The sequence below is a fragment of the Protopterus annectens genome, chromosome 15.part0, assembly GCF_019279795.1.
Source record: "Protopterus annectens isolate FY-2018-M chromosome 15.part0, PAN1.0, whole genome shotgun sequence".
In the NCBI taxonomy this organism is placed as follows: Eukaryota; Metazoa; Chordata; order Ceratodontiformes; family Protopteridae; genus Protopterus; species Protopterus annectens.
Genome location: NC_056749.1, coordinates 397,768,461 through 397,784,029, shown reverse-complemented (window position 1 = coordinate 397,784,029; position 15,569 = coordinate 397,768,461). Strand labels below are relative to the sequence as shown.

The window sequence follows — 15,569 nt, the reverse complement described above, 5'->3', positions numbered from 1 at the left end:
TTTTATTATCTTACTATCACACTGTGTGAACATAAGCAAACAAAGAAACCTTAACACTTGTACTGACAGGTAAATATTTTTTTTTTTGCAAAATTGATATTTAAAAAAATTTCAGAAATAATTTCTAGTGTACTTTAAAAAAAATTACAGGCTGTAATGCATCTTTCTCACAAACATTTTATTTGAGTTAATTAAAATACAATATATATTTGGTAGCAAAGAATGAACTCATTAAACCAATTCTTTATACATAAGTTTCTATTACATTTAAATGAGAATGAATTTGCATAAAGTAAAACTACACTCCATAAATTGGTATCACTAAATTGGATATTATTTCTAACAGTTTCTTGACGGCACTGGCAGGAGTAAATTATACTAAACAGTATAACTTTTATTTCAGAACTACTGACTAAAGAAATTTTCCTTCGCAAAATTATTCACTTAAATGGGCAGTGCCAACCAATTCATATTTATGGTTTCTTAGCACAGCTCTTACAATTTTTGTGAAAATTAATTTTATATATATATATTTTTTTTTTTAACACAACTTTGTGCATTACCACTATTAAAGTATTTTTCTCTACACAATGGACAGCCTCCCTAAACTATTATGCCATTTCCTGTACTTTGTTGCTTACACCCACTATATTAAACAATAATACAGGTTTCACAATACTTGTTGATGCTATGCAAATTTTCCTGTAATAAACATGACAGAGTAAATTTAAATGCATAAAAGTTTTGTAACAGTTCCTATCACTCATGGAAAGTTATGTAATTTGCATTCATTTCATAGTGAATTCACTGTAGCTTGGACTCAAAACTTAAAGAAATGCATCTTGTAATAAATCCACAACGTGAAGAACAAGCAAGCTAATGCAAGCCAACAGCACGGACTACAGAAGCTATTTACTCTCCAACTCTTTCTAGCTTCCTAGCAGAAACTGCCTCTGTCCAAGTGCTGCCAAACCGCTGTGCACATTACAGCAGTGCAGACATCAAACTAGTGTGGGAATGCAACATCACACCTACCCAGAAAAAAGCCTCAAACTTTAAAGGTGCACCTGCTTGTACTTAAGGCATCCATTTCCTTCCTAACAAAGTATATATAATCCATCAGCTTTGGTTTTTATATTCCAATACATTTGCTATCTGTCTTCTATTGCATACAAACTGCTACACAAATTTATCTTCACTTGGTCATCAGTACTGATGAAACTACATCGGTGTTGACATATTCTGAACTTCTATCTATGTTATCCAGAAGGCAACAATCTCCAAAATTAGAAATAGTGCATGAAATGGTGCATATATGGCAACTTCTGGTATAAAAGAGAAACTAGCCCTGTTTTGCACATACATGGAGAGTGACAAATCCTGAGACAGATGACAAACAGCAGAATGGCAAAGTGAGACATGGTCTCATCTTAGCTCACAAACAAGAGCATGAGGTAAACACCTGCAGTCTTGTTGGCAACCATTTATTCTGCAAATTAAGAGTAATATTACTTGGTCCAAAAATGGATGTCCACAATAGCCACGCATCACTGAGCCACTCCTGCACAAAACTACAGCAAAAGTGAAACCACAGACTGTGGCATCACTTGGTCTTGCAGACAGCTACACAGTCAGAGGTTTATGTGCCTGTCAAGTCTTGTAGAGGTGTAGCTATGGCCTGGCATCTGCATTACTATGCAAGCTCCAGTACAGCAGGTTACACATGATAGACACCCATGGAATACCCTACCTCACTGTCAGTCCAGTTATAAATAGCTTCCTAGCCTAGATATGATTAAAAGTAACCCCTAAAGAAGGATGAACCTAGTCTTGATGAGTGGAATCAGACTCTGTTGGAAAGAAAGCAACCCAGGAGCTGTGAAGTAGACAGGATTGTATGAGTGGTAATGAAGACCAAAGAGCAATCTAATCATCATGGAGACCTCATTAATGGCCTCCTGCGGGACTCTAAGTCACATAGTTGGTCAGCAGCACAAGGGGGAAAGCATGTTAAACTTATTCAGCAAATAAGCATTCCCCCTCAAGACTGGTCTTCAGACTGGAGAAGTCCAAACCAGTATGTTTATGCTTATGTTTTTCAGTTAACTTTGCCAATAAGCCCATATCACTGCTGAACCAATGAGTTCAGTGGACAGAATGCCCTCACACAGCAAATCTGAGAGCAGGAAATTTACAAAAGTGAAGCACTTTCTGCACTGGATCACACAGACAAACTCTCTCCCCACTCACCTCTGGCAGTGGTCCTCTATGCACTTTAACAGTATCCGATAAAAACAGCTTTCTTTCCTCCCTCCCAAGCACTCTCTCACTCCCCCACACACTTACACACTAAAAAAAGGGAAATATATCAGCTACTGGTGAAGTCAAACACTGCTTAAAGTTTATTTATGTAACTTATTTATCTAATACACTTTGGTAACTGGCATGGCTGCTATTTGACTTTGACCAGTAACAGAGAGAACCAGAGATGAAAAGCTCCAAAAAAACTATCATTTGTTTACATGTGCAATATTGTGTATAGAAAAGCCCAAAGACAAAAATCCTTGCAAGCACTATTCTCATATAAAGCATAAATGAAAAACAAGTACGAGTAAATTCAGTGACATTTTGTGATATTACTAATGTGTATAATTTCAAATAGTGTCTGACATTAATTAGAGTTATATTACTAGATCATGTACAGGACATTAATATGACAAGCTAGTTCCATGGTACAGTGGAATAAAACCAGACTACACTGCTATCAAAAAGAGTTTGATTGGTGGCTCAGGTGCCTATAAGGAGCTACTCAGGGAGGATGGTAGTGAGTGGCCAATGTTAACTCACCCATCTTGTATGGAGGGAGGATGCTCTAGCCCACCACACTGGTGACAAGTAATGGAAGCTATGGGTATTCACCTACTGAGGGTATGAGCCATCCGAGCTTCAGCTACCATAAGTGCTTTTTGACTAAATAGCCAAGGATAAAGTAATTTGCAGAGGCAAGCTTCCCCTATGGAGGTAGCGACTGCAAGCTCAGAGGAGATGTGGGGGGTGCTCACATGGACAGAGGGTATATGTCACCCCCCAGGATAAACAGGCTGGCATACTCCTGCAACCTGGTTATCACCAGGGAATGAAGGGCAGATGGGGGTCCCCAGGTAGGAACAAATGGATCACATGACTCTTGCCTAGCCTAGCAATATCAAGCTCCTGTTTTGTTGGAATGAATGGGCCAATTTGATGAAGACAGGGGGAAGTCATCCTGAGGGCAGCCAAAACAAAAAAAGAATATCAATGACAGTTGGTTGTTAAAGAAAGGCAAACGGAAAAGCAAATTTTCTGATTAGCTACATGCAGCTTTACTTATTTTATGCTTGTTAAATGGCAAAGTGATATTTAGTGAATGTAAAAAATGTGGAAGCCATTTGTTTTTTTCCCAGTTTATGCTTAATGGCAGTGTAATTTCCTGCCAAGAAGAGTCAGTCGTGTTTTTAATCAGGTGATATTTGTACTTTAATACACTGTTGGGGAACATTTGTTCTTAATAATCCAATGCATCCTCCTCATATACAGCTCTGCATCTAATACCATCTCTGTGCAAGATGACAAGGTCAAAACCCTGATATGTTTTTTTTTTTTTTTGCAGTAGTATATTACTTTAGATGTGCGAAATATGAAGGTAGGATTACCTGACCTTCTGTACTATACAAGCAAACCTTTTGCTTACACTGAGCTCAGAACAGCTTCAAGAAGCCTCGTTCATGCAGTTATCTATCTGATCCTTTTTAAATTCAGGTTCATACAAAGAATCTGAAACAGATTTCAAACCACGTTCAAATGCTGAAAGAACAGCTAAGATGAAAGCTCAACTAGAAAGGAATTACCTAGTTAGGCAAAACATCACAATGTGTTGAATTAAGAGGAATTGATATACTGGTGCCAAAATTTAGTGAATTCAGTGAGTCAGCGAAAGCCCAAAAGGTAGGGAAAAAAGTAACGGATAATGGAAATTTACCACCTAGAATGTTAAGTACTTACTTCAAAAGATGCATAATGGAATGTGCAAATAACGGCCTTCCACAGCAAATGTTACCAAGTGAGCTAGTCCAATGATGGAGAGAGAGAAAGACAGAAAAGCCCTGACCTATGTCCCAGGTTTGATTAGTCACCTGGGAGACTGATACCTCCATCCCTCCTTCTCATTGTATGTCCATCCTGGAGTGGTATTGATGGCTGTGTGGGTATTCCACACGGTGTTTCCCGCAAAGGCCAGGATCATACATAAGGAGGGCATGGTCTAAGAGGGATTACTGTAGAAACATGGCTTAGCTTGCATGAAGGAAGACATTGCATGTTCCCTCTGCATGCTGACCACATGACATAACCACACAGCAGAGGAAGGGAGGGGAAAGACAGGAAGGCCTACAAATTTAAAACTCCCTGGCAGATGATGGATAGTGTCCCCTCAGGATGTCCTTAAGATTCACGTTGACCCATTTAAAATTGAGAAGGCCTGGAGGTGAATTGGAGTAATGATAGTCGAGATGATGGACATAGGAAACTGGGGATGACTTGTCAGAATGAAGTAGGGAAGAAAAGTTTCCTCCCCAAAAACAGGTTAACTTACAGTTTGTGTCTGTAGCAGCAGAACTTCTAAGGGTAAAGATTTTGAACACTTTGAAAGAAGTCTATCTATAATTGGTCCGTAGAAATACAAACACTTGAAAAAAGTGTAATTCACTATACTGCACCTTTTTCTCAGTGCTGGAAAATTACCTGAGCATGTGCACACAGCAAAGTCTGTGGCATATGTGTTAATAGACTGCATATTTTCTGACAAAAATCTAACATAGCTCTCTGAAAGGACAAGCAAAAAGCCCATTTATAAAAGTCATCTTCATGTATTCCCTGAAATGTGAACATTCCCTTCAAATAGTGACTCTACAATGGGCTGCGTACTGAAGACAGGGGAGGCTGGACACATTTGTCCCCAGTAGTCACTTTGTATTTTGAGTAACATGGAGTCATAATGTCTTTTTCTCAAGTTTTTTTTATTTTCTTTCTGTGTTTTCTGCCTCTGGTTTCTTATCTGGGTGTTTTCCAGTTTAGTAAAAGAACATTATTTTGGGGGGATAGGAAGATTTCATAAGTACAGAGGAATATAATTAACCAGTCCTCCACTTTACAGCTGCCAACTTTCTATATCTTTTCTGTCTCACTAATGTAATCCTCAGTTGGTTACTAAAAATAATGATCATTAACAGGAATATTAAAAATCTCAACCTTATGAGAGATACTATCACTCTAGTAGCTACAAAACATAAATAAACCACTGCATCACAGACATTTTTACTCAAGTTACCACTTCTGTAAGCCAAGGTTACCACTTTTAAAGTTTTTACTCCAGTGAATAAAAACAATGAAAAATGAACACTTTATACTGTAATACTGGACCACTTGTACTGGGTAAAATGCTTACTGCAACTTCGGAGTAATCACAGCAAAAGGTTCAAAGTACTAGAAAAATACTGACAAAAAAGTGAAGAAAGTATACCAACTACAGTAAGAACAACATCCTACAGCACACAGGCAATGGCAGTAGAATACCAGAAATGGTAAATAACATACCAGACAAAAAAAATGGTAGGAGTAATAGAAAAGGTCAAGAGAGGGCAATAACAGCTAACTAATGTTTTTCTTTTTAGGGGAGGAAGAGATATGAAAATACAAAGAAAAAGGCTGGAAGGAACAGTACAAAAGTTCTACTACAGTAGACAGAACATTTTACACTTATCTCTAGCCAGAGCCATGAAATCCATGTCCAAAAACACAGAGCAGAAAATGAGATCTGAGGTACTGCTGGAGTTTGCATATTATTAGAGGTAAGAGGAAGCACCTGAGCTATGGATCCCAAGTCTGGCAAATGGCCAACGTTGGATCTGGGGTAGGATTAGAAACCTATCAGTTGAGGAACTGATGGAAAAAACATAAGAAAGTATGTCTGAAGAGAGAGGCTCCTCTGTTTTAAACAGACCTTAACCTCTCTTCAACTACGACAGAGCCTTAAAATCTCAATCAAAAGGTCTTTGTTCACAGGTTCATAGAAGTTTACTAGGCTAATGGCCATAGAGCCCGTATAAGCCTAGCCATATTTATCCTGAGTTGCCCCAATTGTCGGTGGTTAGATGAGTGAAGTTTGCCATGGTAAGGGTTTGTGGTAGTTAACAACCTACTCTGTCCAGAAGGGACATGGGAGCCACCCCAGGAGTGAATTTGGGGTCACCCATCCATTGATCTAGGTTGAATATGAAGAGGGTCAGGGAGCAGCTCTGTTTCACGTGAATTGGAAGCCTGTTTCAGAGAAGTGGCAGTCTTTGGGAAATATATATCTATCTCTGCAACATGACCTGTTCATGTCAGAGGATAGGTTAAGATCCCTGAAGTGAGTGACCCTCATGCAGTTTGATTTACAAATGTGTAGCATGTCCATCAGGGCCAGATCAGAGACAGGTCATCCCCTAGCAACCAGTAGGAGACAGAATATAGTGGTAGGGCGTTCAGTCTTTCTGCATAAGACTTGTTTTGTGTAACCTGTAATTTCTTGGTGAGAAACCTCTGTGGCCTTTCCAATCGCCACAGATGTCTGGCAAGGTACATGCAAAAGGGAGCACTGTACTCACTTATTGGTCTGATGAGGGCTGAGCAAAATGGAAATATGAGTGTAACGGAATTACAATGTGATGCAGTAACTAAGATGTGCCATATAGAAAGATTTCTTTATTACTGTGGATATGTGGTGGTCAAACTTCAAACTATCAACCTGAGTACCCAGATCACGTACCACTGGGTCTACACTTAGGAAGGGCAGTCTACAATGTAATTAGCAGTAATGTCAGCTTTCCCAAAGGGAATAATAATGGATTTTTATGCTTTTAGCTTTATTCCATGGCTTTGGCACCACTCATCTGTCTGCATTAAGCCTGTCTGCAGTATACTAACATCAATGGGATACTCAACGACTGCTCCCAATTTGCAATCATCAGTGAACCTGGTCAGCCACAGGCTGTCCAATTTTGCCTTGACTTCCTGAGCGATAAACTCCAAACAGTAAGGGGCCCAACACAGAACCCTGTGGTAAGCCACTTTTGCTAGAGGTGAATCTGGGCATACTGGGGCAATGAAGCAATTGCCTCATGTACACAGACAACCTCTCCTCCTACCACCCAACACTATAACCTGTGAGAAATGCACTTACATAGCCAAAATGGAAGCCAAGCTCTCTACATCCAAGATTGTGTTAGACAGTCAAGAGGAGAAGGTTAACAGCCACACTACACCTCAAGCAACACATAGCCCTTCTAAACCCACACCACCAACACCTACATATAGCAACACTAAATCCACATATGCAGAGGCCCTTAACTGTAACCTGCCCAAGCAACAAGGACCTCTGAAGCTGAAACGCAAACAAACACCAATCACAACCAAAGTGTCACATAGTTCACAACACCAGTGTGCCACCCAGCAACAGCCTTTAAGGCAAGACAATGTACCTAACACTTTAGTCATAGGTGACTCTATAGTCCGGCACACTAGTGTCCCTCTCACCAGGTTGAACAAGGAGAAAATTACAGTCAGCTGCCTGTCGGGTGCCAGGATCCGCCACATAACACATGCACTCAAGTCACTCCACAACAAGTACAAAAATGACTCTGTCATTGTCCATGTTGGAGTGAATGACTTGAGACGTACCTCCCTGGACTACATGAAAAGAGACATGGAAGAGCTCTCGGATCATGTGGCCCAGGCAGGTATGACCCTAGCCCTGAGTAGCATCCTGCCTTCGCCCACAATGATACCACAATATAAGGACAAAATAATTGACTTCAACAATTGGCTTCTGGTGTCATTCAAAGGGGATCCAGTATCTGTCTGCCTGGGACGACATGACTGACAGACCACGATGCTTTGCCAGAGATGGTCTGCACCTGTCGCCCCTGGGATTCTGGTTACTGGCTAAGGCTCTTGCCACCCCTACAGTGCCTTTTTTAGGCAAAGTTCAAAGGACAAAACCACCACCGTAACAGGTACAAGCATGCAAAATCTGAAGGTAATAATGTTAGAAGTCTAAACCTCAAAATGCACTCTCTCGAGGCACTCATAAAAATGGAGAACATCGATATCTGTGCAGTAACTGAGACCTGGTTCAAGGCTCCAGAGAGCACCCCTGCAATACCAGGCTACAACTCTTACCACACTTTTCAGCCACCAAACCAGGACCGAAACACTAAAGGTGGAGGAGTGTCAATATTCACCAAGGATATTCACACCACCAGGCTAGTTGCCCAACAGAATGCGTCTGAAATTCTCCAGGTGCAACTAATACTAGGTAAGACTGAAATCCAAATTGTAGCTTGCTACAGATCCCCCACCATACCCCATGATTCTCACTATACCTTTCTAAACATACTGGAAAATATTAAGATAGAACCAAACACCCTAACACTGGGTGATTTTAACTACCCTGCCATTAACTGGGAAAACTACTCATGTACCAACACTTTTGCCCAACGGTTCTTGGAATTCATAAATTCCAACGCCCTGGATCAACTAATCCATAGTTCCACCAGGGGCTCCAATATCCTAGACCTGGTCATTACCAACATGGGAAATCGATGCTCCACACCTATGGTCACCCCCTTGTTAGTCAGGTCTGACCATAAGCTAATCACCCTTAACATCCACATCCCACCCCCACCCCCCAGTAAGGAAACCTCCATAAAAAAACTTCTCCAAAGCCAAATTCATGACACCCATGCATACGGGAACTGGAAGTTCAACTGCTGAATCCTACACTAAGGCACTGTATGAGCACATCCACTCATGCATGGATCGTGCCATCCCAAATAGAATCAAGATACTCTCATCCAAAAAAGGGAAGCCAATCTGGTGGTCCCCTGCCATAAACAAACTTTTCAACAAAAGGAAGAAACTGTTGCAGAAAAGAGGAAATTCCCAGGATGCAAAAAACTCCCTTATCAGCCTCAGTAAGAAACTGAGATCCCTCATAAAATCCTCCAAAGCTAGTTACGAAAATAAAATTGCCAAAGATTCCAAAGACAACCACAAGGCATTCTATAACTATGTCAAGAATCTAAATGGCAATGTTCAGATCTGCTCTGAGCTAAAACACAATGGCATTAAATATACTGATCCCAAGGATATTGCCAATATCCTGGCAGATCGATTCAGTGCCAACTTCACCCCCCTCTCACCCCCTAAATGGCCCATCTCAATACCGGAAGATTGCCAAATTCTGGTAATAACGGCCACACAGGTAAAAAACACACTCTCCAAAGCTAAGAATACAGCATCCATGGGACCAGATGACATCCCGGGCTGTGTACTACATGAACTACAATATGAACTGGCACCTCACCTAAGTGTCATGTTTAATCATAGCCTCACCTCAGGTTTTGTGCCCACTGAGTGGCGCAGAGCTACAGTTATCCCACTCCACAAGGGGGGATCCACCTTGGATCCCGGAAACTACTATCCCATCAGTGTGACAAGCCTTATCTGCAAGGCCATGGAGCGTATTATCATGGAATTTAATAAACAAAGACATTGGCAACCTTCAAACACTGGACCCCACCCAGTTTGGGTTCATGAAGGGCCGATCTTGTCTCCTGAACCTGATTGACTTCTTCGAATCAGTCTCCAGAGCCGTGGACAAGGGTAAGGTGGTCCACACAGCCTATCTAGACCTTGCCTTTGACACCATCCCCCACTCTGGAATTATAGTGAAACTTACTAAGCTGGGCATTAATCCCTATGTCACCCAATGGGTTGCTAACTGGCTTACTTATAGAGCCCACACTGTAAAAGTAGCCGACTACAAATCCAGCTCCAGACAAGTGACAAGTGGAGTACCTCAGGGTTCAGTCCTGGGACCGCTCTTGTTTGGCATCTACTTCTCTGAAGTACAGGCCAACACTAAGGGACTCTGGCTAACAAAGTTTGCAGATGACTGCAAACTGGGAGCCATTATTGAATCCCCAAATTATGTGGATACTCTACAAAAGGGCCTTACAGAAACAGATGCTTGGTGCCAGAGCCATGGGCTCAAGCTCAATGCCAAGAAATGTATAGTTATCCCCTTTGGGAAAAAACATGTATCCATGAATTACCATATAGGTGGAAGTACACTAAACACCGAAAGTGTGATAAGAGACTTAGGGACACAGGTGGACAGTCCCCCACTTAATTTCATATTATATTGTTTAGTTTTGCTTTAATATTGCTTAGTAAAACAAAAGTAAGTAGGGGACTTGGCCCTCCACACCCCCATTGTGGGGGGCTGTGCCCTCCACACACCCCCAACAATATATTCTAACTCCAGGGTCGCACTACAGTGGTGAAGGGGGCATATCCCATTTTCTTGCCAATAATACTTGTCAGTCAAATGAAGTGTCGGGCAAATGAAGTGTCGGGCAAATGAAGTAGACCCTTCTAAACATACTGGAAAATATTAAGATACAACCAAACACCCTAATAATGGGTGATTTCAACTACCCTGCCATTAAATTACAGTTGTGTACACTTACCATAAATGTAGATGTTCGAATTTAGATGTTCAAGTGTATTCACTGTTGCAGTCATTACATTTGGGTAATCTGCTGGCAGGTTGCCCTCAGTCAGACTGATTAACAAAGTCTTGGGTCCTGCGTCGGTTGCTGTTCCTTCTTCCATGACGTCAGGTCATCAGGGGTATAAAACATGCAGCCGATGCCATTACATCAGTTTTTCTTGCCCCAGATGTCAGATGCCCCCCAAATGGGGAGCAAAATAAAATTAAAAACACAAAAGTATACCTCCAACCAAAAGCAAATACACCAAAAAGGCTTTTAAACATAGTAAAAGAAAGTAGAGGTATAGTAAGAGAAAAACAGTGGACTGGAGGGAGGGTAACCAGGACTACAACAGTGAATACACTCAAACATCTACATTTATAGTAAGTGTACACAACTGTACTATGTACTTCATGTTTCACTGTTGCAGTCATTACATTTGGGTAGATTCCCAAAGCTATGGCTGGGAGGATGGATTTATACAGCATTAGGACCAGCTATAAGGCCCTGCAAAACAGCAGTGGCAAAGCCAGCTCTAGATTTAGAAAAAAATTGGTAAGTGATAATGCTTGGTGAAAGTATGAACTGAACTCCACGTAGCAGCTTCTAGAATATCCCTGGTAGGAACAACTCTGAGAAAGGCTGCAGAAGTAGATGCAGCCCTGGTGGAATGAGATCTGATCCCCTGGGGGATAGGTTTTCCATGGTGCTTATAACAGAAATGAAAGCAACGGCTTATCCACTTAGAAATGGTTTGTTTTGAAATGGCCTTTCCCTCTGCCCCTGCAGTAAATGCCACCAGCAGTTGTTCAGATTTTCTTTGAGATTTAGTCCTGTCCGAGTAGAATCCAAGTTGTCTGTGCACATCCAATGAATGCAGAATCCACTCTCCCTTGTTCTGTAGATTGGGAAAGAAAGTTGGCAAATAAATGGACTGATTAAGAGCCACCCTGGATACCACCTTGGGCATGAAGGATGGATTGGTCCTGAGTGACACCCTGTCCGCATGAAAGATGATGAAAGGCTCCACTGCCATAAGGGCCTGCAATTCAGATATCCTTCTAGCTGAAGTGATTGCTAAAAGGAAGGCAGTTTTCCAAGACAGAAATTTTACGTCTGCAGTAGCAGCTGGCTCGAAAGGAGCTAGAGTGAGTTTTTCCAATACAAAGCTAAGGTCCCAGGCAGGGGTTGGAGCTCTCCTAGGTGGTCTCAAGTTTTCGGCCCCTCTGAGGTACTGCTTGAGCAGAGGATGAGAGAAGAGGGGAGGTTCTGTGTTGTAATGAGCTGAAATAGCTGAGGCGTGGATTTTAATGGAAGAAAAAGACAGGCCCTTGTGAAGCATCTCAGTTAAGTATTGCAAAATCTGAGGTAAATTGGGCACTGCTGTGCTCATCCCTTGAAATTGATTCCAGGCACAGAATCTTTTCCATTTGTCAGCATAAGATTTTCTAATGCTAGGTCTTCTCACCTCCAAGATGACATCCATCACAGCTTTGCTGAGGGGGATACTAAGGGTACATTTAAGTGATTAGCCAAGCTGCAAGTTTCAATGTTGGGAGCTGACGGTGCAGAATTTGGTTCTCCTGCTGAGACAGTAAGGAAGGTGTCTGAGGCAGGTGCCATGGAGGAATTTATGACACACCACACAGGAGTGGGTACCAGTGTTGGCGTGGCCAGTCAGGAGCAATCAAAATAATTTTTGGTTTGTCCTGTTTGACTTTTAGCAGAACTTTGGAGAGTAGAGGCAGAGGGGGAAAAGCGTAGACCGATAGGTTTTTCCAGCTGAAGGACAGAACATCCACTTTCCAGGCTTTTTTGTGAGGAGTTCTTGTGCAAAATTTGTCCAACTGGTAGTTCTGGGGTGAGGCAAATAGATCTATGTCTGGGCTCCCCCATTTGCACGTCAACATGTTGAAAATCCATGGTTCCAGTCTCCATACATGTGGGTCCATGAGATTTCTGCTTAGTTTGTCTGCCAAAATATTCAGTTTTCCTGGCAGGAATTGAGCTTGTAGTCGCACTTGGTAGCTCAAGGCCATGTTCCACAATGCCATGGCAAGTCTGCAGAAGGGGTAGGAATGTGTACCCCCCTGCTTGTTTATGTACCACATCACCGTGGTGTTGTCCGTCTTTACCAGTAGTTGTCCTGGATGAATATAGTCCTTGAAGGCTGTCAGAGCATTCTGTACAGCTAACATTTCTTTTTGATTGATATGTAGGTGCATTTAATTTGGGCTCCATTTGCCCTGACTGCACTTTCCTGCCAGATGAGCCTCCCATGCATAGTCTGATGCATCTGTAGTTAGGGTTTGGGTGGCAAGGGGTAGTGTGAATGGCAGTCCCTTGTTTTGGTGGCAGGCCTCTGCCCACCATAGGAACTCTAGGCGTACGCAATGTATGATAGGAATCATTGTTTACAGGCTGTGACAAGGTTGACTCCATAAACTTTTTAGGTACCACTGAGGTTTCCTCATATGCAATCTTGCATATGGAATGAGAAGAATGCAGGAGGCCATGAACCCCAAGGCTTGCAGTATTTGTCTTGCAGACAGCAGGGTTTTTGTGGCCACCTGTTTGAAGTAAGTTACCAAATGAATTTGCTTTTCTGGCGTGAGGAAAGCCATCTGGGCAGTTGTATTCAAGCTTGCACCCAGGAATGTAATCTGTTGAGAGGGTACCACTTGTGATTTCTTTTCGTTTATGGTGTACTCTATTCAAGTTAGAACTCTTTTTAGAAACGCCAGATGTTTTACAAGTATGGCCTGGTTTTCTGCCTGAATTAGACAATCGTCCAGGTATGGATATATTTGAATATTTCTTTGCCTGCAAAATGCAATTACTGGAGCCAGGCACTTTGTGAATACCATGGGTGCAGTAGACAAGCCAAAGGGCAGTGCAGAGAAGTCTCTTATTGGCTGAGCTTACTATATCCCAGGATCAAGGCAGGGGAAGGAGGGTAGAGTATGGGAATGTAGTGCGATCCCAAACATCAGTACATAACTAAAAATGTTATGTGATCTATCTCGCCCACATGATTCTGACTGACAGACAGCCGCCCAAGTGTGCGGGTTGGACCAAAGTAGCCGCGCACAAATCTCAGGATTAGGCCTAAGTGATCTCTATCCTGGATGAAAAAACATCGTTTAAGGATAGATAGGCTGAAGCTTGAAGATCCTTGAGTAAACAAGGATGTTAAAAATTTCAAGACTCCTCTGGTATCGGCAGTGATAGGGTCTAAGCCCCTGAGTTGAATGAATAATAAAACCTCTTCCACTTACTAGGGTACAATTTCTTAGTGGTGGGTTTGTGGGCGAAGATAAAATGTGAATAACTTCGGGTCTAAGTTGTGATTTCTGACTAAAAGTCGGAAGGAGAGGGAGCAGCCTGTTAATTTCAAAGTGTGAGAGGGACTGGTGTTGGTCTCGTCCCGATGAGATGAATCAATGGGTCGAGGAGTTAGAAAAAAAACCAGGATGATCGAGCATGTTCTTTGGGTAGGGGAACCATACCTGGCTGAGGGCCAGTCTTGAACAATTAATATCATTGGACCCATTGGGAAGAAGGTTTCGCCTGGAAGCCAAGAACCCTGAACTAACCTGCCCAGACAATGCCCCCACCCTGTCTGGGTGGGAGGCATCAGATTGTCAGGGCCACGAGGGGAGACCAAAGGAATCTTGCCCAGTGGAACTAGGAGGGCTATTGGCAGACATGAACCCAAAAAAGTTGCAGGACCATCCTGGCTGGGGCTTTGGATTGGAAGCAGAGGCTGGACTTGACCTTGCCAAGTTTGAATCCTTGGGTAGGAAGGAAGGCAGCGCATCAATTTACGAGTCTATCTCTGCTCCTATGAATCTATGCCTGAGAGGGCAGGGCAGACAGACTTTGAGCCACCAATTGAATTCCCAGGGAAGCACCCAGGGGAGGATGGGGTTTGAGGTTGTCTATTATAGATGCCTGGTGGTGGCAGTCAGGAGCCAGTCGTTCCAGATGGGAAACACTTGGAATCGAGACTCTCCTCAGGTGAGTCACTACTGACAAACACTTGGTGAACACCCTGGGGGCTGTGGTGAGACCAAAGGGCAGTGCACAAAGTGGAAATGACTGTCTCAGGCTGTGACATGGAGATACCTCCTGGGCCTGGTCGGTCGATTATGTGATAATTCTGTGAGGACCGTTGGATGACTCCTTTTTCTAGCAGCTTTGAAAGCTTCTGGCTGCGATTTCCCTTGACTGCGGGTGGGTCGGGATTTTTTGGACGGGGGGTGTTTGGGGTGGTGGGGGGTGTAACCTCTTTACCTTAGGTCCAAACAAAGAGGACCCATCAAGAGCCGGCGAAGGAAGGAAGACTTGAAGGCCTCACAATGACAAACGGGAGCAGGCTTAATTCCTCAGCAGGTCTGTTTCGTGCTCAGCCGCTTGTTCGGGCCTTATCGGCCGATATGAAATGGGAGCCTCATGGACGGTTAGAAATCATCGAGGTAAGGATAGCCAACCGAGAGCTAACCTGGCATTAGCTGCCTGTGGAAAATTTGAGAGGGAATCTGAGGCTCCTTGACCAGATCCTCTGTAGCCTGGGTAAAATGTGCCAAATAATTCAGGGACCGAGGTAAAGGCCGCTGAAGTCAGGGTGCGCTTCCCTGCACCGGGTCCATGCTCCTAGACTCCTTTATTAGATAGATGGGAAGTATAAGTAAAACTGAGTAACTCTCTCACAGACAAACTTTTGATGGAATAGACTGACTACAAAGATTAACTTGCGCTCACAATGATAGCCCGCGCTAAAAAAAAATTAAACTGCAGCAGATGAATAAATGAATAAAAGAATCCAAGAACCCCTAAGGTTCAAATTAACCAACAGGAGGAAAGGGACGGATGAAGGGAGCCTGTAGCAACAACAACAAACACCAATCACACACAAATTTTTCCACAAAAGTT

At 42.7% G+C, this 15,569-nt stretch overlaps 1 protein-coding gene across 1 annotated transcript in view; it reads right to left on the bottom strand.

Annotated features, from left to right (window-relative positions):
- Positions 1-15,569, bottom strand: part of RPS6KA6 (ribosomal protein S6 kinase A6) — a 1,361,734-nt gene that overhangs the window by 638,494 nt on the left and 707,671 nt on the right. The window lies entirely within an intron of this gene.